Here is a 25,027-nt window from a genome sequence, read left to right on the forward strand (position 1 = left end):
TGAAGCCACAGAAGGCTCAGGAAAAACTATTAAAGAACCTGATGGTGAATCTGCAGGGCAACATGTTACGCTGGTCAGCCACAAACATTGCCGGCTTTAACTCTAAATTGGTGGCGTTGAGCGCCTCTGGCGTGGGTGTGTTGCAACTGGGATTTAGATAGGGCTGTGAAATGGCTGGGACCACCCAGGCACATTTTTAATCACAGGCATTCGGGTAAGCATGTTCAAGCTTATGACAGGGGCATAGCACAGAAGATGAGAGAACTAATCTGTGAATTGAGCAAATTAAAAAGAAGTCATTCTGCCCAGGAGTCCAAAAAGCTAGCCCAGAGGTCAAAATTGATTGCACAACACAAAATATGGCTGCATAATTACTGACTTTACAAAGCAATGTGGGTTGGAACTTTGTAAATAGATTGATAAAAACGGGGGACACCAACACATTCTGCCAATTGATCCAAAAACACAGTGCGAGTGTGTGGTATCTCTGAAATGGCATGGGGCACTTACATTGAGGAATTAAATTGGAACAGCCAACCGCTGGAATGCCCAAAATACAAACAGATGACTGGATCAGCCGTATGATACCATATCGAAGAAGCTGATATGTTGGGACCATAAATAGGATCAGAAACTCCAGTGCGGTTGGCCCAGATGGCATGTGCAGTGTCATCAAGAAAGATCCTGAGTAGTGGGCTGCAATACTAACATCTCTATTCCTACATGTATGTTAGACTGGTAGGATAACATGCTCCTGGCAACAGTCAGTCCTGATCCCCATTCATAAGAAAAGCCTTTGGGAAGTCCTGATAAAGTGCAGTCTGTTAGTGATGTTGGATTGCAGCTCAAAGATTTTCTCGAAGCTAATTCTGAATCTGTTGTCCGATTGGACAGAAAGTAAAGGGCTCTTGCATCTGACCAAGACTGGTTTTTGGAAAAATTGTAGCACCACGCACTCCATATGGGTCTTACTTACTTTGACTGCAGACACTCTACAGAACCCTTATCTATCACTTTATATTTGCTTTGTAGACTACAGTCCTGCATTTCATTGTGTTAGCCGACCCACACTCAGGGACAAACTTATGAGCTGTGGCATAGAACCACCCATTTTGTAATTCCTCAAATTGCTCTATTGTAATACACATGTAAGGGTTCGACTCACGCAAGAGGGATATGTCACTGGGCCATTCCCTAGCAATAGAGGACTAAAGCAGGACTGTGGTTGCACTCTCCTGCTATATAATATTTATGTATCAGACTTTGTACAAGGGCTGAAACCCATCAACAACTTTCCTCCTCGACTTGGTAGTGAGGCAATCCACATTCTTGCATACACAGAGGATATGTGATACTCGACCACACTGCATTTGGATTGCAACGTTCCCTGGATGCCTTACATCGATATGTGGGAGCTAATGGACTCCGGATTAATGTTGAGAAGATTAAGGTCATGACCATAGGAAAGGGAGCCCATATAAGTCCAGCGTTCATCTGGCGATTGGACTCCACCAACTTAGAGCAGTTGAGGGAATATAAATACTTGGGGATAATTATCAGAGCACAATCATCCTTTGCCTATCTGGCTAATCCTATCCAAGCCTGGATTAAATGGCTGTCAATTAGGAGGGTCATTGATAACCTAGTTGGTTCATTCATAGAAGCTCAGCTTAGAGTTTCCAGGATTTCTGTAACTTTTGGAATCTTGAATACCCTAGAAGCTTTTCCAGCAAAGGCACTCCACTGGTTAATGGCACTGGAAGCCAAGATTCTCAGTTCACTCCTGGGTCTTTTAAGGGCAATACAAGTGGAGGTGATCAGATTGGAGCTGGGACTTCAGTCTCTGGTCTCCCTCTGGAAGGTTGCAGTCTGCAGGTTTTGGGCCAAGATTAGATTTAAAAATCCAGCAAAAATGTCCCTTCTTAGTCTTGGTCAAAGAAAAAGTAGCAGCACCTGGTTTATAGACATGGAGACAGAGGTGCTTAAACACTACATGATATCGGAATGAGAGAATTACCTGTAACACTTGCTGAATTTTATCAGTCCAGGTTTGGAAAGAAATTCAGATACTTGGACCGAATACAATCATTGGGCCGCCTGGCAGAGCGACGTAAATATCTCCAGTACTCACAACAAGGCCAGTTCACAGAGCGCCCTAACAGCTATTTAACAATAATTTGATCACCCGAGCTCACACGTTTCCCATTACACTTAAGATTTGATATCTTTCCAGTATTGGGGAACACTGGTGCGTGGAGGGACATTCATAGGGACCAGCGGGGCGTTGCTGGGGGGGGGCTAAGCGGGCTATAGCCCCTGATCTTTTGGTTGTAGCCCCGGATGGAATCTCAGGAGCTACAGCCAAAAGACTAGCTACTCCCCAGTTCCAACAGTTCCGACATCAGCTTAGCCCCGGGTCTTTTCCAGACCTAGCAACTCCCCTGCCAGCGATTATGTAAATACTGTGCCAAAAAGGTTGAAACAGCACATCGTGTCCTCACACAATGTGACACTGTGCACCCTCTCTATAAAAAGGGCTATTCGAAATGTAGAAACATTGAATCTGATATATTTTGGAGCACCATATTTGCTGGAGAATCATTGGTTTTAACTGCTGCGGCATTTTACACCTGGCAGATTGTGAACGTTAAACTTATTTCCTCCAACCTCACATAAACTGCAATCACTCACATTCCCCTACAATGAGATCTGCAGTCGAAATAGACATTGATACAGAATATATTTTATCTTATTAATGAATAATGTATTGTTTTAGTTGAAAAAGGCACTGTATGGTATTCTATTTACTATGTGACTAACACCACGTTTTTTTATATACATGCATTGTACTATTTCTTTTAACGGTGTATTGCGAACGGTTGTTTTCAACCATATGCACTTCATAATAAAAATGAAGTTAGAAGGAAATCTGTCTTCAGAACGTAGGTTGCTCCATTGATGACAATGGTGTTGGACTAAACATTAACTGCTGATATTAGGCCGTCTCCTGTCTGTCAGCCAATGTTCCAAACAGTTTTTTTAGGCACATTATTGACTCACGCTGCCGATCAGAAGTGTGCAAATTCCCCTCATCTGCTACCTTTCTTAACATTAAAGCTCTGATGTACTCCACGCACATTGGAAGTAAGCATCCTGCTCCTGCCACTCCCGTTAAGCCTTCGTCAACGCCATGCCTCTTGCAGGAGCACTATCCCCTCGTCAAACGTTCTCCTCCCAGCCTCCAGCATTTGCTCCAGTGCCCGTTCTCGGCTCTGTGCTCTTAATTCTTCCTCTCGCTACGACCATACTCTCACATCTCCTGCCAGTCCTAGTGGAAAATAAAGCTGGTTGCTCAAGGGCATTTGCACCTTTGCATTGTAATGCATCTTTATTTTCTCACATGCCAGGGAAAGTACATGTAGGTTGGAGGCACTCATGAGCATGTTATTTACAGTTACTCACATACACATGCTTGCTGCGTGCAGTGCAGAATATACGTGCATAGGGCCCTTCCTTAGATTTTGTCACTGCTGCCTCGTGCATGAAATAGAGACACCTGTGTCTTGCTGTTAACCCTCCTTTCTGTCATATCTTACCTCCTCCAGTCAGATTTGCCTCCAAATCTCTACATCTTCTTCTAACTGGTAGTGCGTCACTGGCTGCTGACCACTAGCACTGCCTTGGAGTGCCTTGCATTCCTCAGTAGTCTGCTCTTCTTTGACAGCTTGTCAAGCTCTGTGACCACCTCATCTGCAATTTAAGGACTTACACACCTCTATACCACCACCACATCGCAGCAGTACGCATAGCCAGGGCCCTGATTCCTCCACCAGCCTCTGGGGCCCAATGTCTGCAACACGACCAACAGCCCCAAGGTGAGACTGAGGGCTGCCAACTTCTCATCTGTAGAAGTTGGCATCCTGGGTGAACAGGTAATGGCAAATTGTGATGCCCTCTTCATTACACAGAGGAAGCTTGGAACGTGTGGCCGTCAAAAGATCTGGGTAGATATCACAGCTGCCATCAATGCAGAGGGGGTAGCAGTCTGTACAGAAGACCACATCAAGAGGAGCTGGGATGACCTTACGATAGGGAGCCAGAAAAAGGTGAAGGAGGCCCTTGAGGCAGGTGCAAAGGTCCTAGAGAGAATCAAACAGAGGTCCATGCCCTGGTCCTTGACCTGCAGGCACATATCCAATCTGCTGGTGAGTGCTCATAGGGTGAACATTTTCATCGATTTAGTATGTTCTGCACTTGTATGCATGAGTTGAGGAAATTAGTGCTTTTCACAGGATGTGTGTTGCACAATCCTTAACTGGCACAGAACTTCATGCCTATGCTCGAAGTATGTAATGGCACACATCTGTGAAGTGGACAGGTGTAAGGATGAGCTCAGTCAGCTTTTGGTGACAAGGTATATGCATGTGCATGCACTGTGAGATGCTGACAGCAAGGAGTCTGACAGGAACAGGTGCCAGATTGAGATTGTGAGGGCATGTGAGGTACATTCATGATTGCTCCTCTATGGGTTGTCCAATTGTGTATGATGATTGCATCAACAACACTCAGCAGCTGAGACACACACATGTGTATGGATGTGTGGTCATGACAAATTAGTGTATTCAACTATCTGGATCATTATTGGGACCTGTTAGGCCACTGAATGAGGGGGGCATGGCATGTCATCATTTCATTTATTTGTGTTGTGAGCAAGAGCATTGCTGCTTGATCCTCAGTTATGGGTTGCTTTCATGTTGGACTGTCATGGGTGCATGATGCCATATGTGGTAGACTTAGATGTGCCTATTGTTAGGGAGAATTCTCCAGAAGGGCTAATTTCCCTTACATGTTGAGTCCCTCAGCAGCTTTGCTGGATTTCTAGGGTTTAATGTATTTGCCTGATAAGAGTGTGAGCCTTTTTTCCCACTCTTACATGTGTTTTGCTGTGTGTTGTACATTTTTATGCTCATGGACTATGGAGTCTCACTCACCCCATAGGCAACATCTTTTTTACTGTGTGTCACCCAGCACCTTTAGTGCAGTGACACAGGGTTGTCTTTTTCAGACTTTCCACTTTAAACTCCATTTTCTGGAACTGACTTCTGTCTCCCAGAACATGCAAAGTTGCCATTGACTTTACTAGTCTTTTTAAACTTACAGACCCAGTACACCCTATCTTCCAATAGAGTACTGGAGGAGTTAATAGTTATCCCCTTTTGTCTGATTCTCATGGAACATTATTATGTTCCCCTTTCTATAAAATGTGGCTGGTGGCAGTGGTATCTACCATTTTCATTCTGGCACGGACTATGAAAATAGCCTCGGTACCATTAGAGGCTATGGTGGTAGCCTCAAACTCAAACCGGGTAATCCACATTTATTTTAACTTGGTTCTGGTCAAGTTATTTTGCCATATATTTTGTAAAGGTCTTTCTAGTGTTTTACTCTGCGCGCCTAACCAGGTTTGGTTCCTTTGTTCGCCGTCCTTTGGCGAGCTTCTGCACAGAAGCCCTCCTTAGGCACCTGAGTGTCTGGGCAGACAGGATGTGAGGGAAGGGATTTAGGCCCTCTGCACAGGGTCTCCTTTGAGACCCAAGTCGCACTCTTGTTTGATTGGCCAGGTGGCTGTCCTGGCAGGGCAGCCACCCTGCTGTGTGATTGACAGCCAGGCTGTGTAAATAGGGGATTTGGTGCATTAAAAGCCAGTCTCTGGGACTGGAAGGCAGAGTCGCCACTGGAACAAGAGAACCAATGAGAAGCTGAAGGAAGACGGCTTTTGCAACTACTGGGCACCCGGTGAAGCCCTGCTGCAGGCCCGAATCACCTTAAATTTCGACAACAGAGGAGATCTGCAAGGAATCTTCTTCCCTTGAGCTTAGTCGGAACAACCAGCTCGCCAAACACCAGGCACCGGTTCTCATCCTGGTCGAATTTGCTGTGCATCGCTGCAGTATATCGGATAGCCAGTGGGAAGAGAACCATTTTGGGTTTTAAGGAGCGCACCTTTTATTTGTCCTTTTTCTCCGCTGCTGGCTTCTTCCCTGGGCAGTGCAGGAGCCTCCAGTCATCCTCCTTCTTGTCACCACGACTGAAGCTTCAGGAACCGCGAGCCTGCAGGAACTGCCAGGAACAACTGCCTCAGCTAGAGCATTCTTCTTCTTTTAAGGTACTGTGCAAACTCGGTCTTCTTTCCGTCCGACCACAGTGAAAGTGCTTGAAATCTTTCGCCTCTCCAAAGGCTTGTCCATCTCTTCTCCTTTGAATAACTTTTCCTCCGACCAACTTTGTTTTGAACTCTTGGCAAAGACTTAACCGCGAACTACTTTGAACTTTGTGATCCTCTGCAAAGACTCTGAACCATTAACATTGACCCAGACCTATTGACTTGAATCCTAGTTGTATTAGCCTTTTCTAGATTGCCCTGCCTATAACTTGTTGGTGTGTTGATTTTGAATAACCTTGCTTTTCTCCCTTTTTCAATTACTGCAGTGCCATTTTGCTCACACTTAATTTTGAGCTTAACTTCTCCAGAATTGATTGGGTGTTGTTGTAGTATATTAGGACTCTAATTTTCTGCTGCTTTATGATAGATGGTGTAAATAAATGCATATTCTTTTACTCAGAAACCTTGAAACCGTGTTTGCTTGAATCACAGTAATTGTTGTCCTTTGTGTAAACTTTTTTACTACTCACTTTACTCTTGAGATAAATCTGGCTGCTCAGCCATCACACCACTTTACTGTGTAGTACAGGCTTGTACCAAAGGTGAAATTGTACTTACACTTGTAGTCTTAATTGTGTGTGGTGTTCCCAAAGGGTACTGCATAGGATTCTGCCTAACACCTATGGTGCTACGGACACATGTAGCCAGGTGTCATTTCCATGGCCCTGCCTGCAAGATACACTCGGATGTCTGCTTCCTTGTGATTGTGATGTGAAATGAGTTGTTGTCATGTGTATGTGGCCAGACATCAATGTGCTATGTTTACATATGTGTGTCTCTTCATTGTGACTTGTCATTTTGCCTTCACTTCTGAGGCTGGGTTCTTCTGATTTCCGAGCATGGACCTGTTTGTGTGAGGCAGTTGTTTGTTGACCCTTGCTGACAGCACGCTACTGGCAGAACTGAGGTGATTACACATGAATTGGCACTTATGATTGATTCCTACATTCTTTGCTCCCTTTTGTACAGCTGCAGTGGCTGTAGAAGATGGTATGACCTGTGTTGTTGAGCTGCCTCCTAGGTGTAAGAACCCCAGATGGAGGCGCAGACCCTGGACATGCCCAGTTCTATCCACCTCCTCTTAAGGTGATGTGCACGAGGGAATGTCCCATTCAGATGGCAATGCTGCTGATGAGTCGCAGGATCCTATCGTTGTGGTGGGCACCTCAGCAGCAGGTACAGTGTGTTGGTGGTGACATTACCACACAGGGGCCGCAGGGCACAGAGTTCTCATTTGAGGTGTCTGGTTTGATGGAAGATGAGAAGGAGAAGGCCATTGCATGCCTGTCCAGGATGTGAGGTGGGGGCACCAAAGGGGATGAGCAGGCTGCACACCTGGCCTTGAGACAAGAGGTTTTGCAGTCCACCGTGGAGAGGTCAGCACAACCTCCTGTCCCAGGGCTATCTACTTCCAGTACTACCCAAGTTCACTGATGCCTTGTAGAGCATCACAGGCAGGTGAGCCACCTCCTGTCCCAACGGACAACCACACTGCTTTCCTGTGGCCTCTCTGGACAGGCCAATGCAATGGCTTCCTATTCTTCCTCATCATCTATGCCCCAGTCAACCTCAACTGAGGCTTCTATGCCTGCTACCACCATGGTCTTCTGTGCCTTTGCTCCACCATTGACCAGTAGGTTGTGCCTGTGTTCCTCGTGGAGTTGGAAGTCTGTACCATGGCAGATGAGGTGGTCACTGAGCCTGCCCAGGAACCTACAGGTGAAGAGGCTGTGGAGGAATACCAGGCAATTGATGTGGCAGGAGGCACAACAGTGCCTGCAGGCACTGGTGTCATCAAAGGTGGAATTTTTGAGGCAGCAGGATGAAGAGAGGCCGAAGGCATATGAGATTGGCAATTTCCAGGGTCCAGGCCTAGTTTGCAGAGAGGTTGGTTTGGATACAGGATGCCATCCTAGAGGATTCTTGAAGGGCAGCGGAGGAAATTGAGTCTAGGATGAGAGAGGCTATGCAAGCCCTATGGGAAACAACAGAGGCCTGTCTGCAAGAGGCAAGTGTGGATGGGGAATTGGCATTGGCTGAGGCATTGTTTGAGATTAGCATGGGTTAGCCCGCTGAATCTTGTATATAGTTCACAAGTCTTTCCCTTGTAAGTTACCTTTTGTTGTATTAATCTTTTCAGGAACAATTATTCTTTTTCCATCATTGTATTATAAGGGAGGCATGGTATCACAAGTATGACACTGCCACAAGAGGTACAAGTTTCAAAACCTTTATTCAATTTTCATTGTTAGGAAAAACTCTGGCTTTGCCCTGTAGCTATGATGGGGGTAGTCTCTATCATCAAACAATAAATAAAACACAGTCCTAGTCAGTCTCTCGAATCAAAATAGCGTATACTACAAAACCTAATGCCTGCCCTACCTCTTATACAAAACATGTGCAAAGTGGAATATGTATGCAAAGGAAAATTAGTGGTGTAACATAAAGGATCCAAGTGACTGAGTCAGCTGTCCTCCCCACATTGGACAGCATGGAGTTAGGCAGTTCCTGCAGCCAGTATGATATACTCTGGCCGGGTTCTCAAAACAAAACGTGGTCCAAACATTGGATTGAGGCCCGCCTTGTCTTCCACGTTAAAGCACTTATTCTAGCTTTCCAAAAGCTCTTTTGCAATTCAACAAAAAGTTCACATATGTCTCCCTCCGTCGGGCTCGGACCTCTCAAAGATTTATAACAGTTCACATAGTTCTCCCTCAGCTGGGCTCGGACCTGTCAATCACGGCACTTCCAAGGGTTCCCTTTCCAAGTGGCATGCACATTAATTACAGGTTCCCTTCCCCTAACTTATCACACTTCCGGTCTCCCTCAATCGGACTCAGACCATTCACAGATGTCGAAGACTTTCAAATGTGCGAGCCTTTTACTATAGACCTCTGCAGGACCACTTCAACTTTCTCTTCAAGCTCACACTCTCATGTTATTTGCCCCAGTGTCTCTTGGTGTTGATAGTTCAGTACCATAAGCACAAAAAGTTCAAATACATCTTTCTCTTAAGCATTCAACATTCATTTCCTCTTTTGCCAGGGTTACTCTTGGCCATTACACATTTCAGATTTCGTTCACTTTGCCACTTTATAACAAAGACATTTCCTATTTTGCAGACACTTTTGAGTGGGTTGCTTCCTTTCGCCAGACCACTCCGCTACTCTGCATCACTGACTTCACAGTTATCAATTACTTAAAAGTTCATCACTGGTTAGCTTTCTTTCGCTTCTTAGCATGTGTGCATCCTTCACTTGTGAGATGCACGGTTGCAGAATCAATCTTTCCTTGATACAAACCGGCCTTTTATGTCTTTCACTAACTCGCTGGTTGTGCGCGTTCCTTTCATGTCTCTGCGGCTATGATTCATGAGTCAAGATTGACACCACAGGCTTGGCCTGTGGAGGGTTTTGACCCATGTGGAATCATTAGACGGGGTAAATATGGGGATTAAGCTGTCGCTGCCCATCATTTTGCCCCAGAACAAAAATAAATAATTGGAGTGGGTAAAGATGGGGATGCGCTGTCGTCGCCCATCATTTCATCCCAGAATCCAGGAGAGCTGCGCAGTTGTGCGCACACCAAAATGGTTACCTAACTTGCCACCCACCAGTGTAAAGAAAGGTCTTTGTTAACAAAATCCACTGCTACTGATGTCAAAAAGTTGCTGAAATCGTGACTCATTGGACCACTTTAAAGATTCAACCCTTTTGTGGGGTTCCACATAACCATTTTACTGTAAGGAGCCCCATCAAAACAATGTTAAGCAAGGATTTACTACCATGTAAGAACCATTCCTGTTTAGAATGCATTAATCCAAGAAAATCCCAAAATTGCATGCAGTACCAACAAAATCCTCAAGGGGGAGCTGGCGGTCTAAACTCTGACAGGAGAATTGAGTGCAGTTGCTGACAAAGGGATTTGACTCAGCTGACTTCAAAGGCTGCATTTTAATTAAAAATTAGCCACATGCTGTTCCCAGAGGCCTGAAGCCTGGGAAACCCTCTCACCTCAAGAGCTTCACACCAGGAATTAGAATCTCACATGACCTCTTGATTGATAGAAGGCAGACTGGCTGGGAGCTTCCCAGAGACCACACAATGGCCCCTTTCCTCTGAAAGGAATATGTTAATTCTGAAATGTTTGCTGTCAACAAAGCCCTGCCTGCCCAGAGGACTGACCCACCCAAGTCTTGGAGGCGGACCTCAACACTCTGAGGACTGAATTGAAAGGAAAATATATATTTTACAAAAACACTGATAACTCTTTGTAATCAAATGACAGAAATGTATAACTTTGAGAGCTTTAATTTAAAAAATGTACCTTTAATTCAAGACTAAACTCGAATTTGTGTGATGTTCTGGGGCAAAACCCCATTGTTTATTAATATTACAGACTCCCTGTTTCAGCTAGACAAACGAAAATGCATTGGTATGTGGGTAGATATGTGAGGAACAGTTGTATAAAATTTAATGAAGATCCAATGTTGTTTAGCACATTAAAAAGTGCTAGAAGTTGCCATTTGTGAATGCAAGCTCCCAGGAAGAGCAGAGTTTGAACAGGGTATACCTCCTGTAATGCATGATGGGTGCATATGATTTTAAAACAATATGTACCTCTGCAAATATGTATTTGTTTCAAATCTAGATTTGTGTGTAAGTTGACAGGAGGAGTGGACTTTCTGCAGGCTGTAAAATGACATCACTCTGACTCACAGTTCATTCCCCAATCAAATGATAAATGGAAGTTTGACCAATTAGAAGCTGAGAGAGAGGTAGGGTCAGTGATGCTAGAACACACCCACATTCTAAACACATAAAAGCAGACAGACAGGACAGATAGGGACCTTCCAAATCCATCTGCAGCGGGACGCTCTGCCGGAAAAATCCATACTTTACCTCTATCAAACCTCCAGAGAGCCAAACGAGAGACTTCAATCTATCCAGAACTAGAGACCAGACCAGAGGGAGAAAGCAGTGCTGTACCCAGAGAGAAAGCAGTGCTGTGCCCAGAGAGAGACCCGAGCCCAGTCCAAAACCCTGACCAGATCCATGGCGAGGCCCATTTCACTCAAGAATATAGTGTGAGTACCTAGAAAACTGTGCAGAACCAATCTCTTAGTTAAAATAATATAATTCAATCTATTTAATCTAAGTAGAACTGTCTCCTAACTGTCACCTGTCACTTGTAAAGCTGTCACCTGTGATTTGCTAGTTGCAAGCTGCACTTGTCTTTTTGAACTTTAAAATTTCAAATCTGAAAAACGACCTTCACAAAATTGCTCACATCTCCGCAACCGTTTGTGCTAGAGACTTGCAATAACTTTTCTTTGAAAGCTTAGAATCTTAGCTTTGAATCGCACCTAGAACCGCATTCCTACCCCTTATAGTTTTACCGCAATCGCGGAACACGCATCCGCGAATTTTGCCGCGATTTGCAAATTTCTCCACATGTAAAATCAGCTGCTGCTTGCCTTCCATTTGCCAGAAATTCGTTTAACCTGCTAACTATCCCTGCATCATTGCTAGTGTGAGCCTGGACTAATATTAACTAGATACCACTCACCCTGAACCTCTGAAAGGGAATTAACAGCATTTCCAGCATATTTCTCATCCATTGCTAACACATATAAAAGCATTTGGGCCTGTGTTTTCAAAACTCCTATCTGTTTTCTGTGTCTAAGCTTGGGGGGGGATTGAACTGAATCACATTTGATTGCATTTCTGAGAACTGTGTGCTTCCTTCCATTTCCTTGCCTTGCATCAAGGGGGGGAGGGGATTGCCAGAGAAAAGTGATTACATTGTTTGGTTGAAATCATATTGAGTATTTTCTGTACTGCATTCATTGAATATTGCATCCACCTGAGCTTACATAAAGCATCCTCTACCACATTATACTTTGGTTCCTATTTACCAGTGTGCTACCTTATCCATTTCCTGTCAACTCATTAGTGATTATAAGAAGTGTGCTAGTGCCAGATTCTCCGTTGTTGATCTTTATCATATCAGATTAAGTGTGCTATTCAATTATTAATTTATTATAAAGTGTGATCTATATATCTCTTGTTTAAATTATCAAATAAACCTTTTAAACTTGCAAAACAGAACTACTTCTTGGCTCAGTGGGGTCAGGGGGATTCCAAGAGAGGGGTGTTATATAGGGGTAGTCATCCAGAACGCATGAACTGGACCTAAAGATATATCAATAAGGGTTTTCCTTCAGTATTATAGACTAGGCGTTGACTTAGCTGTAGTGTTGAATTGAATCCTCTTACAAATTGGGGGCTCGAGCCGAGACGTTGGGTTAGATTTACCACTTGTGCAGCTTAATACAGTGTGCTAACTGACGGGATACATACATCCGGTCGGATCACCACGCTGCATTACGCTGTGAAGCATTCCTCAAAAGGGACACTCCAAGAAAAGTTCTGTTCTGCAAAAATAAAATACAAACTTCTGTAAGTCAGGACAGAGACCAATCTCTAGAATGACAACCTTGGTAGATATGAAAATAGCCAGAGAGCACCTCTTGCATAAGCTATTTGTGAGAGGTGAATGGACCGAACAGGGCCAGGATGTGTGGTTGCAGGCCATCACACAACAGGTCACTGAAACAGGGTCAGATATATATAGAGATCAGGGTCCATTACATGTGGCCCTGAGTGAACTATATATGGCTCCTAAAGCCAAAGAGGAACACAATAAGATTGCCAGGATAGCAGCATACCTGTACCTATATATGGGAGACATGCAGGATAGATGTGCTGAAAGCCAAAATCTGGCAAATAGGCAACAGATGGCATTACAGAAGGCCCAATCTGATCTGGACTCTTCTGAGCAGAGGCTGCAGAGGAGCCAGGAGGCAGAAAATGATAGTAGGCAATATATCATTAAAATAAAAGAGGATATGGGCATCCTACAACAGGAAAAGACAGACCAGGATACCCGATTTCTGGCCCTGCAGAAGGAGCACCAAGACAGTTTGGACTCCTTACTGCAGAACCAGAAAAAGCTGGAGCAACAGATCAATTTCAACAGGGCATGCACAGAGCAGGTAGCCACCCTGCAAATCCAACTAGACAGAGAGAAAGAGGAGAGCAATAAACTGATCCTGAAAGACCTGGATACCCAGGCAGAGTTTGATCAGGAGCGCCAGAAAGCTGGTGCCTTCCAAAGGCAAAGGGACGACCTGGCGGCACAAATGCAGGCTCTTAGTCAGGAAAGAGACGCCTTAGGCCAGGAAGTCTGCCATTTAAAAAGAAAAATGGAAGAAAATCACCTGGCCCTCCAGGGGCTGGGAGATCTCCAAAAAGAAAACCAGAACTTGGTAGAGCACACCAGAAGGGTGGAAGATGCTCTAGCAAGAAAGGAGCAGGCCAATAGGGACATTGCCCAGGAGGTAAACCTCCTGCAGCAAAGACTGGCCCAGTTCTCCAGGACCAACCAGGAAGCACAGAGGGAGAATGAGGCCCTCTGTCAACACAATGATAGGCTCCAACAACAGGTAGCGATGCAGGAGAGACTGATAGAGTCTAGTAAGGCCTTAACTGAGGAACTGAAGGCACAAATGCAGGCTCTTGCATTGCAACAGGGAGCAGGGGCGGATAGAGATGAGGTTCGCTGGGAAATGGAAACTCCGGAGCATAACCTCAGGAGCCCTAGTACCAGAGGCCCTCATACCTCTCAGTCCCTGGACTCTGCCACCCCCATGTCCCCTGGCGCACATGAGCACAGGGCCACAGGGATGGCAGATTACTATCCAGCTAAGAGTATGGGGCTCATAGGCCAGTACCACTCAGGAATGGAGGGGTGGGCATCCGGGTATGGGCACCCAAGTACAGTACAGTTCAATGGGGAACCCCAGGAGAGTAGGCCCATTAAGGGAATCCTGAAAACCTCTGCCCAGTTAGGTCAGTGGAGGGGGTACCCATCAAATCCTGGCAGCAAGGAGGAATCTGAAGACTCCTCTGAACTGCGCAGGACACAGGAGACCAGGTCCCCACATTCTGCCAGCCATTCCCAGGCTCGCAGAATCCGGGAAAACCTGGAAGAACAGATGGGAACCTCGGGGAGCAGTGCCTCTGAGTCCGAGGAAGAATGGACAAGGGTTACCCGAACCAAAAAGGCCAATAAAGCAAAAAGGGCCTTGCTTAAGGACCCCTTAAAGCAGATTAAGGCGATCAGGAGCGTCATCACGCCTTACCATAAGAACGCTAAGTATTCTGTTTGGGAGCACTTAGAGTTGTTTGAACAAATGATGGAGACTTTCCATTTGAAGGACAGCCAAAGCTGTATTCAATATGTAAAGTGGACATTCTCCCCGGAATACTCCAGTTTCTTTGCGGGGCTGGAGGACCAAAATCATTTAAGATGGTCCACCTATAAGGCGGCCATCCTGAAACATTTTTCCATTCATAGAAATCCTCAAGAGGCTCGCAAGGCAGCCTACAATTTACAATGTGGGGAGGATCAGGCCCCACAAGAATTTGTGCAGGAACTGAAACGTGCCTTTGCGCAGACCACCAGAAGGGTGCGCACAGACAGTCGAGAATTCGTTAATACATTTTTTCATGCCTTGCCCAAATACATCATGACCCAGCTCGTGAGGGATTTTCACGAGAAAAGATCCTTAGACTGGGTCATTGAACAGGCTACCCGGATCTATGAGGTGCAGAAACCGGTAGATAGCAAAAGTAATGCCCAGAAAAACCCCAAAGCCAACAGCACCCCTGCTGCTGCCAAGGTGGCAGAGGTAAAGGTTACCCCCGTTTTGGATTTGGAGATGGGGGGGCCTAAAAACCTGCCTGCACCTAATAATGCTAGGCCCAGGAGGTCCTCGGGCCAGTCACAGACAGGGAGCCAAGGAGGCAGCCCCACAAATGGGGTCCCTCGCTCTCCTGATTATGTAAGTCCCCGTTACAAGGGAAATCGACCCATCCTGGGTTGTGTGTGGACTCCTCCAGCCCAAGGGGGGGGATCCAGACAAGCACCTAACCCAGGGAACTTCCCTCCAAACTTCCCACAGGAGGGCAGAAATTTACCAAACCCTGGGCAGAACTTTTTCCCCAGATATCCTCCCGACTTTCAGCCCCAAAACCATCCATCCTTCTTTCCCCAATTCCCTGAGCCCAGACCACTGAATCCGGGAGAGGGGAGGCCAAGGGAGGAGGGGTACCCAAATCTTCCCAACCCGGGGTATTACCAGAGGAGGGACAGCTACCCTTCCCGGGATCAGCCCAGGGGAGAAAACAGGGCCCCGTATCAGCCTGAGCGGGTTTCCCAGTTAGAGCGCCAGGTTCAAAACATGGCGCGGGATCTGGGTCACATACTGAGGGCTCAGCAGAACCCTCAGATGGGCGTGCCGGCGCAGAACGCACCCAACTCTGGACCTGGTGCTCCAGAACAATGACGGGGGCAGCACCCCGATAACTCACCGGTTCCCAGGGAGGAGGCACAAAGGGAAGGGGGGTGTAAAGCCTTGGAGGAAGCTTCCTTCCTCACTTGTAAACAGCCCCTGGAAACCCAGGAACCGGAAACAAAATCTCTTGCCCCCGAAAGTCTGCCTCCTAAGGAGCAGAGGGGGGGTAGGAGAAACAAAAGACCCAAACAGACTCAGTTTGAGGAGGAGGTACAGATATTCCAATTTGAGGGAGAGGGATCCTCAGAGGATCCTGGGAAAAGAATCTTCTCCTTCAGAGAGGGGGGAACTCCCCCCAAAGAAAAATGGGTCCCTAGGGATGCAAATCTAGACTGGGGAGATGTGGAGACTGAGCTACCGCCGCCCACCATCTCATCCCAGAACCAACAGCAAGAAAATCCCCTGGTTCAAACCCATCCTGGGGACTGCCTCCAAAAAGGGGGGGGCAGCCCAGAACCGGAACCAGGGGAACCCACCATGGCTCTGATCTCCAGTTGCCAACTTTTTCTTTCAGATTCCCAAGACTCTCCACAGAATTCTGCCCAAATCTCTTCGCTATCGATGTCCAAAACCAGAAAATTAGCCCACCAGTTGTCCAAAAATGTACATTATCTGTGCCCCCTTGAGGAGAAGGAGGGAAGATATTATGCCCCGGTACAAGTACAGGGGCAGGGTACAATCTCGGCACTGGTGGACACTGGATCTCAAGCTACCCTTCTGTCCAGAAGGGCCTTTGACGAACTGAATGCAGGAAGGGGAGAGAATTACCAAATTCCTCTCACCTCTCTTCCGGGACAACTACAGAACTTTGACGGGAAGGAAATTCCCGTTGAAGGGACTGCAGACTTGGACATTAAAATTGGGCGACATAAGTTGAAACACCCGGTCATAGTTGTGACCCCAGAGGGCACCCCTTGTTTACTAGGGAATGACCTCCTGAGGAGGTTGTCACCCTTAATAGATTGCGTAAACAAGGTCCTCTGGACCCAGACTAGCCGACCAATAAAATTAAAACAAAGTGTCAACCATGTTAGTTTAAACGGCACCTGCCACATGGTTGAACAAAAATCTGACCAAGTAGAATTTCACTTCCAGAATAGCCAAATTCCAGACGTGACAGTAATAGCAGTAGGACAACAGACTAGTGATGGGGGGTCCTCTCTATTTCTGAAAATCAACCTTCCTTCCAGTCTAAAAAGTGGTATTCCACGCTGGAAGGAAACACTTTGAAATTCTATACCAATCCACAATCTGAAACTCCCACTCCTATAGTCCAGAAAGATGTGAAATCAGCTCAAAGCCTGGCTGATATTCAGCAAATTGGAGAGCAGTTGTTCATCCCTGTTCAGTTAAATGATGGGAAGGACTCTGTTCTCGCTCGAGTGTGTGTGAACAACGGTAAGAGCTTCATCAGCGAAGCCATGTTTCGCCAACTTCCAAAAGATCCAGCCATTCCCACCTTCAAACTGATAGACAAATGGGAAATGGACCTGGAAGCACCCAATTCAAAACATCTCCTGCCAAGCAGGTGTATGCTCAAAATCTCCATTGGCAACAAGAGCATAGTCCACAATTGTTGGGTCGTGCGAGACGTCCCCGCCGCCTTTTACTTAGGCAGTGACATTCTCAATCGCTTTGCCATTAGTTTGGACCTAATAAACTTCAAAGCTTGGTCCCGATTAGCGGATAATCCCATGGGCTTTGATGATCTAGAAAAAGCATTTAGGTCAGCTCAATTGCTACCTTATGCAGTTGAAATTCAGATCAAAGAGGAAGTCACCATCCCAGAAAGGACCCGACAATTCTCCCTGGAAGTGAAAGTCAAAAGGGGACAAGAGTTGAAAAACCCTGATTCTTACATACATCTAAATGCTTCTCTCCAACAGCAAGGGTTGGGGGTAAACCCAACTCCATTAGTCAACATAGAACATGACACCATTCTAATAGAGGTGGATAACAGCGACTTAAAGAGTATTACTCTAGCCGCAGGCACCATTATTGGAATGGCGGTTGATGACCGACATTTTTCCATCGACTTAGTAAATGAACTGTTAGGACCAATCCCCAAGGACTGCGTTGACAGTGACAGTGAGGACCATACAACACCAGACAGGATTTTTACCCGGCATGGAGGGAACTTCCTGGTGTACACTTCCTGCCCTTATGGTAAGGAAGATGTGACGTGTGACTTCAGGAGGGATGAGGTGATTTTCCAGGTCCATGAGGGCTGCCTTTCCCACCTGAAGCCTCCGGTCCAAATCAGCACTCTGACCAGGGACTTCTCCACCCAGCTGGAGGAGGCCGCGGAAATAGCCAAACCAGAAGTCTTTCCAGGCTTCAGGCAGATGGTGGAAGAGAGAGTCAACCTAGCTGATGCCTGTGTGACTCTGGAACAAAAGCAAAAGTTGAAACAAGTTTTCTTGGATTTCCAAGATCTCTTTGCGGTAGACTCATATGACTGTGGTCGCACTGACATCCACACAACAACAATCCCCACGGACCCTGGCATGACTCCTGTGTTTGTGAAGCAATATCGCTTGCCTCTCGCATCAATGGAGTCCCTTACTGAAATAATTAAGAACCTTGAGTCCCGGGGAATAATCCGTCCCGTCCACAGCACCTTCAATAATCCGGTGCTGGGAATATTGAAGCCAAACGGCCAGTGGAGACTCTGCGCCGACCTCAGGGAGCTCAACAAACGGGTCCATACTTCCCGATGGCCTCTGCCCTACATTGACCAAGGGCTGGCCCAGATCCAGGGGTCACAGGTATTCACTGCAATAGACCTGACCAATGGATACTGGACCGTGCCTGTCAGATGGGAGGACCAATACAAGCTGGCTTTTACCTTTGGGGGCCAGCAGTACACATGGACCCGGACTCCCTTCGGAAACCTTAACTCCGGCAATGAATTCAACATTTTCCAACATAAGGCCATGCCCGACCTGGGTGCGAGGGGTAACCTGGCCTATGTAGATGATGTCCTCATCAAAAGTTCATCTGTGGAGGAACACATAGCGGAGATCCGTTATGTTCTGACACAGTTGAGGGCCGCCGGAGCAAAACTTTCCTTTCAGAAAGCACAGTGGTGTAGAACCCGTGTTAACTTCTTGGGGCATGAGATTACTCCTCAGGGTCTTTGTCCCCAGGAAAAGAAAGTGGAAGCACTTCAGAAACTGAAAGACCCCACAACTCTGCGGGAACTAAGGAGCCTCCTTGGACTGACTAATTACAGCAGAAAGTTCATTGAGGGCTACGCAGAGATCACCAGACCCCTGATTCATCTCCTGAAGGGGGGGGTCAAGTGGGAATGGGGTCCAGAACAGGCAGAGGCAGTAAAACAACTCAAAAGAAGCCTCTCACAAGCGCCCTGCCTAGCTTACCCTGTCAGAAACAAGGAGTTCTTCCTGGAGACAGGGTTCTCTAATACGTGCTTGACGGCAGTATTATATCAAAAGCATGACAAGGTCAATAAAGTAATCTCCTATGCGAGCAAAACTTTATCCTCTGTGGAGGAGAAATTCAACGATTGTGAGAAGGCACTCCTGGCAACGGTGTGGGCATTGAAGAATTACCGCCCGTTTATCCAGGGGGAACACATCATAGTGGAGACTCCACACCAGCCTCTGCAATATCTCCAAAGTGACAGAATCCGGGCCGGAAATGTGAGTAATTCCCGAATTACTTCCTGGATTCTGTCAATGCAAGGCTTTCCTGTGGAGGTCCGATATGGCCAAAACAAGAAGAGTCCCCTCGCGCAAGGTCTGGCTGACTTGCATGATTGTGCCAGAGAAAACTGTCTCGAGGACGAAAGTCTAAAAATAAAGGACAACATGGAGGCATACCTTAATTCCCCACACAAAGTCTTTGAAGAGGACAAGTGTGAGGGAATGCCCACTGTGTATGTGGATGGATGCTCTTACCATGTTGACAACAACGGGGAGAAAGAACTAGTGGCCGGCGTAGGGAATGCATGGGTGAATGAGTCCCCAGAACCCTCCGCCGGATACAAAATTGGTCCCCGAAGTAGTCAGGTGGCAGAATTGATGGCTGTGCATCAGGCCATCCTCACTGCTGTCCAGCATCAACTCCGCGAACTGGTCATAATCACAGATTCGGATTATGTACGGAACGGGTTAGTGGAGCACCTGGTTAATTGGAAAACCAGAGGCATGTTATGTGCTAACAACAAACCCTTGAAACATGGGAAGTTGATCCAGAACATTGATGATCTGGTCACATCGAATGGGATGACCATCTACTGGAAAAAGATCAAGGGTCATTCCAAAGTAGAGGGACCAGACAAAACTGGAAATGACTTAGCTGATCAGCTGGCCAAAACCGGGGCCATCCAAGGGGATCTAATTGAGATTGAGTCCCTGTTGGGGGAAATCCAGGTCACTGCAATCACTAGGTCCCAGACAAATGCTCACAACGACCTTCCAATTGCACAATGGAGTAAGGAGACCCCTGATGCTGATTTGATTACTGCTCAGAAGGGGGATCCAATTGTTGGTAAATTTTACCAGCACCTTGAGGACCCTGAGAACTTTCCCCTGACGGATACCGATTACATTGGGAAAGAGGACCTAAGAGTGTTGATGAAATGTCCAAAAATGTTCCGGATCCAAGACGGTTTGTTGGTAAGGAAATCCAAAGCTGGCCACGATCAGTGGGTGGTTCCTACCTCATTCCGAAGCCTGATGTTAAGTCACGCCCATGATGCGGCCACTGCCGGTCACAGGGGGTTTCACACAACATTGGAAATCTTAAGAGAGGTTGCATACTGGCCACACATGGGCCAGGACCTCAACCAATATTTGAAGGGTTGTCTTGTGTGTGCACAATTTCAGCCGACATCCCTCACACACCGGGCGCCTTTACAAAAGAGGGGAATGACACTGCCATGGTCAGATTTACAAATCGACTTTGTAGGCCCTGTGATTCGCTCGGCTAGGGGGAATAAGTACATGTTGACTGTGACATGCTTGTTTACCAAGTGGGTGGAATGTCTCCCAGCCCCAAACTGCAAGGCAGAAACTGCAGCTGCCTTGATGATTAACCACATCTTTTCCCGTTTTGGTCTACCTCAAAGGATTGAGTCAGACAGAGGTAGCCACTTCACCAGTGAAGTAATGACAAAGATGTGGGAGATACTGGGGGTCAAGAGAAAGCTGCATATTGCTTATAGACCAGCTTCTTCTGGGGCAGTAGAGAGATATAACCGGACAATTGTGAGCATATTAAAGAAGTTTGTGGCAGATTCTGGGCCAAGTTGGGATATCCGATTACCTCTGGTCCTAATGGCTATCAGATCTACCCCTTCATCTGCAACCAAAATGTCACCATTTGAGTTGATGACTGGGCGCAAGATGGTGCTTCCTCAGCATTTGCTCTATAGGACCCAAGAGCAGACACTGATAAATGCCTCCACTACTCATGAGTATGTAGAGAATTTAAGGAAACACCTCCAACATGCTTTTGCTTATGCTCAGCGGAATCTAGAAAGATCAGCTGATAGCATGAAGACCCACTATGACCTGAAAACTTCCAGGAAGGAATATCAGGTGGGAGACCAGGTCTATCTATACAACTTCCAAAGGAACCAGGCCAAGCAGCGAAAATTTTTGCCTACATGGAAGGGACCACTCGAGATCATAGACAAAATCTCCCCTGTGGCCTACAAAATCCACATCCCCAAAGGCGGTTTGGCAGCGGGGGAAGACAAGTGGGTCCACATAAACCAGTTGAAATGTTGCCATCCCAGGCACACTCTGCAACAACTCGAGGAATCCTCTGGAATCCTAGCGGGTACTGTCTCAGACTAATTCAGTTCCAATCATAAAACATACCACATCTAGTCTCGAAAATATTGTGATGTGCATGAAACTGTCTCTTAGTTATACTGTTTTTTTTATCAAAATAAGAATTTAATGTTTCGTTATGATGAAATGCATATGCCGCCCCACTATCTCAACGGTGGTGGAAAGACGTCTATGAGTAGGTATTGCCGCTCTTCCTTTGTCGTCCTAGGAGAAAGAAAACCTGGAGACGGGCCGAGGAGGGCGATCCGGAGACCGGGAACGAAGATCCAATGGGCCCGGGGTACCGCCCAATCTTCCCATAAGGACCGGCGAGGAGAACGGATCGATCTGACCGGATGGAGAGGAAGATGCTGAACTGTGCCATCTACAGAATTGGAAGAAGATAATGTGGACATACCAGCGCCAGGGTTCAAAACCTCCCTTGCAACCGACTCCCCCTCGACTCAAGTCAAAGCGCAGTCGGGCGGGGGGGTTTGTGGAGGGTTTTGACCCATGTGGAATCATTAGACGGGGTAAATATGGGGATTAAGCTGTCGCTGCCCATCATTTTGCCCCAGAACAAAAATAAATAATTGGAGTGGGTAAAGATGGGGATGCGCTGTCGCCGCCCATCATTTCATCCCAGAATCCAGGAGAGCTGCGCAGTTGTGCGCACACCAAAATGGTTACCTAACTTGCCACCCACCAGTGTAAAGAAAGGTCTTTGTTAACAAAATCCACTGCTACTGATGTCAAAAAGTTGCTGAAATCGTGACTCATTGGACCACTTTAAAGATTCAACCCTTTTGTGGGGTTCCACATAACCATTTTACTGTAAGGAGCCCCATCAAAACAATGTTAAGCAAGGATTTACTACCATGTAAGAACCATTCCTGTTTAGAATGCATTAATCCAAGAAAATCCCAAAATTGCATGCAGTACCAACAAAATCCTCAAGGGGGAGCTGGCGGTCTAAACTCTGACAGGAGAATTGAGTGCAGTTGCTGACAAAGGGATTTGACTCAGCTGACTTCAAAGGCTGCATTTTAATTAAAAATTAGCCACATGCTGTTCCCAGAGGCCTGAAGCCTGGGAAACCCTCTCACCTCAAGAGCTTCACACCAGGAGTTAGAATCTCACATGACCTCTTGATTGATAGAAGGCAGACTGGCTGGGAGCTTCCCAGAGACCACACAATGGCCCCTTTCCTCTGAAAGGAATATGTTAATTCTGAAATGTTTGCTGTCAACAAAGCCCTGCCTGCCCAGAGGACTGACCCACCCAAGTCTTGGAGGCGGACCTCAACACTCTGAGGACTGAATTGAAAGGAAAATATATATTTTACAAAAACACTGATAACTCTTTGTAATCAAATGACAGAAATGTATAACTTTGAGAGCTTTAATTTAAAAAATGTACCTTTAATTCAAGACTAAACTCGAATTTGTGTGATGTTCTGGGGCAAAACCCCATTGTTTATTAATATTACAGACTCCCTGTTTCAGCTAGACAAACGAAAATGCATTGGTATGTGGGTAGATATGTGAGGAACAGTTGTATAAAATTTAATGAAGATCCAATGTTGTTTAGCACATTAAAAAGTGCTAGAAGTTGCCATTTGTGAATGCAAGCTCCCAGGAAGAGCAGAGTTTGAACAGGGTATACCTCCTGTAATGCATGATGGGTGCATATGATTTTAAAACAATATGTACCTCTGCAAATATGTATTTGTTTCAAATCTAGATTTGTGTGTAAGTTGACAGGAGGAGTGGACTTTCTGCAGGCTGTAAAATGACATCACTCTGACTCACAGTTCATTCCCCAATCAAATGATAAATGGAAGTTTGACCAATTAGAAGCTGAGAGAGAGGTAGGGTCAGTGATGCTAGAACACACCCACATTCTAAACACATAAAAGCAGACAGACAGGACAGATAGGGACCTTCCAAATCCATCTGCAGCGGGACGCTCTGCCGGAAAAATCCATACTTTACCTCTATCAAACCTCCAGAGAGCCAAACGAGAGACTTCAATCTATCCAGAACTAGAGACCAGACTAGAGGGAGAAAGCAGTGCTGTACCCAGAGAGAAAGCAGTGCTGTGCCCAGAGAGAGACCCGAGCCCAGTCCAAAACCCTGACCAGATCCATGGCGAGGCCCATTTCACTCAAGAATATAGTGTGAGTACCTAGAAAACTGTGCAGAACCAATCTCTTAGTTAAAATAATATAATTCAATCTATTTAATCTAAGTAGAACTGTCTCCTAACTGTCACCTGTCACTTGTAAAGCTGTCACCTGTGATTTGCTAGTTGCAAGCTGCACTTGTCTTTTTGAACTTTAAAATTTCAAATCTGAAAAACGACCTTCACAAAATTGCTCACATCTCCGCAACCGTTTGTGCTAGAGACTTGCAATAACTTTTATTTGAAAGCTTAGAATCTTAGCTTTGAATCGCACCTAGAACCGCATTCCTACCCCTTATAGTTTTACCGCAATCGCGGAACACGCATCCGCGAATTTTGCCGCAATTTGCAAATTTCTCCACATGTAAAATCGGCTGCTGCTTGCCTTCCATTTGCCAGAAATTCGTTTAACCTGCTAACTATCCCTGCATCATTGCTAGTGTGAGCCTGGACTAATATTAACTAGATACCACTCACCCTGAACCTCTGAAAGGGAATTAACAGCATTTCCAGCATATTTCTCATCCATTGCTAACACATATAAAAGCATTTGGGCCTGTGTTTTCAAAACTCCTATCTGTTTTCTGTGTCTAAGCTTGGGGGGGGATTGAACTGAATCACATTTGATTGCATTTCTGAGAACTGTGTGCTTCCTTCCATTTCCTTGCCTTGCATCAAGGGGGGGAGGGGATTGCCAGAGAAAAGTGATTACATTGTTTGGTTGAAATCATATTGAGTATTTTCTGTACTGCATTCATTGAATATTGCATCCACCTGAGCTTACATAAAGCATCCTCTACCACATTATACTTTGGTTCCTATTTACCAGTGTGCTACCTTATCCATTTCCTGTCAACTCATTAGTGATTATAAGAAGTGTGCTAGTGCCAGATTCTCCGTTGTTGATCTTTATCATATCAGATTAAGTGTGCTATTCAATTATTAATTTATTATAAAGTGTGATCTATATATCTCTTGTTTAAATTATCAAATAAACCTTTTAAACTTGCAAAACAGAACTACTTCTTGGCTCAGTGGGGTCAGGGGGATTCCAAGAGAGGGGTGTTATATAGGGGTAGTCATCCAGAACGCATGAACTGGACCTAAAGATATATCAATAAGGGTTTTCCTTCAGTATTATAGACTAGGCGTTGACTTAGCTGTAGTGTTGAATTGAATCCTCTTACAGGCCTTATCTCCTCAACTCTGTCGTTCAACTGGGAGGGTCCCTGGCACCCTTGAAACACAATGCAGGTGTCTTCTTGTCTGTGATTTGGCTTTCTCCACATCTCCCCGGAGGCAACAACCTCCTGCAGGGATCTTCAAGTTTACTCTACCCTTTGCTCTAGTCCCTCGATCAGTCATCCTGCTCCAGGAGGTTCCACTATGCACCAG

General features: G+C 46.0%; 1 protein-coding gene across 1 annotated transcript in view; it reads right to left on the reverse strand.

Annotated features, from left to right (window-relative positions):
* The window catches only part of IL17REL (interleukin 17 receptor E like), a 747,013-nt gene that overhangs the window by 159,911 nt on the left and 562,075 nt on the right, over positions 1-25,027 (reverse strand). The gene's annotated exons all lie outside the window — the stretch shown is intronic.

Source organism: Ambystoma mexicanum, chromosome 12 (genome assembly GCF_040938575.1).
Source record: "Ambystoma mexicanum isolate Mex_15411 chromosome 12, UKY_AmexF1_1, whole genome shotgun sequence".
Taxonomy (NCBI): domain Eukaryota; kingdom Metazoa; phylum Chordata; class Amphibia; order Caudata; family Ambystomatidae; genus Ambystoma; species Ambystoma mexicanum.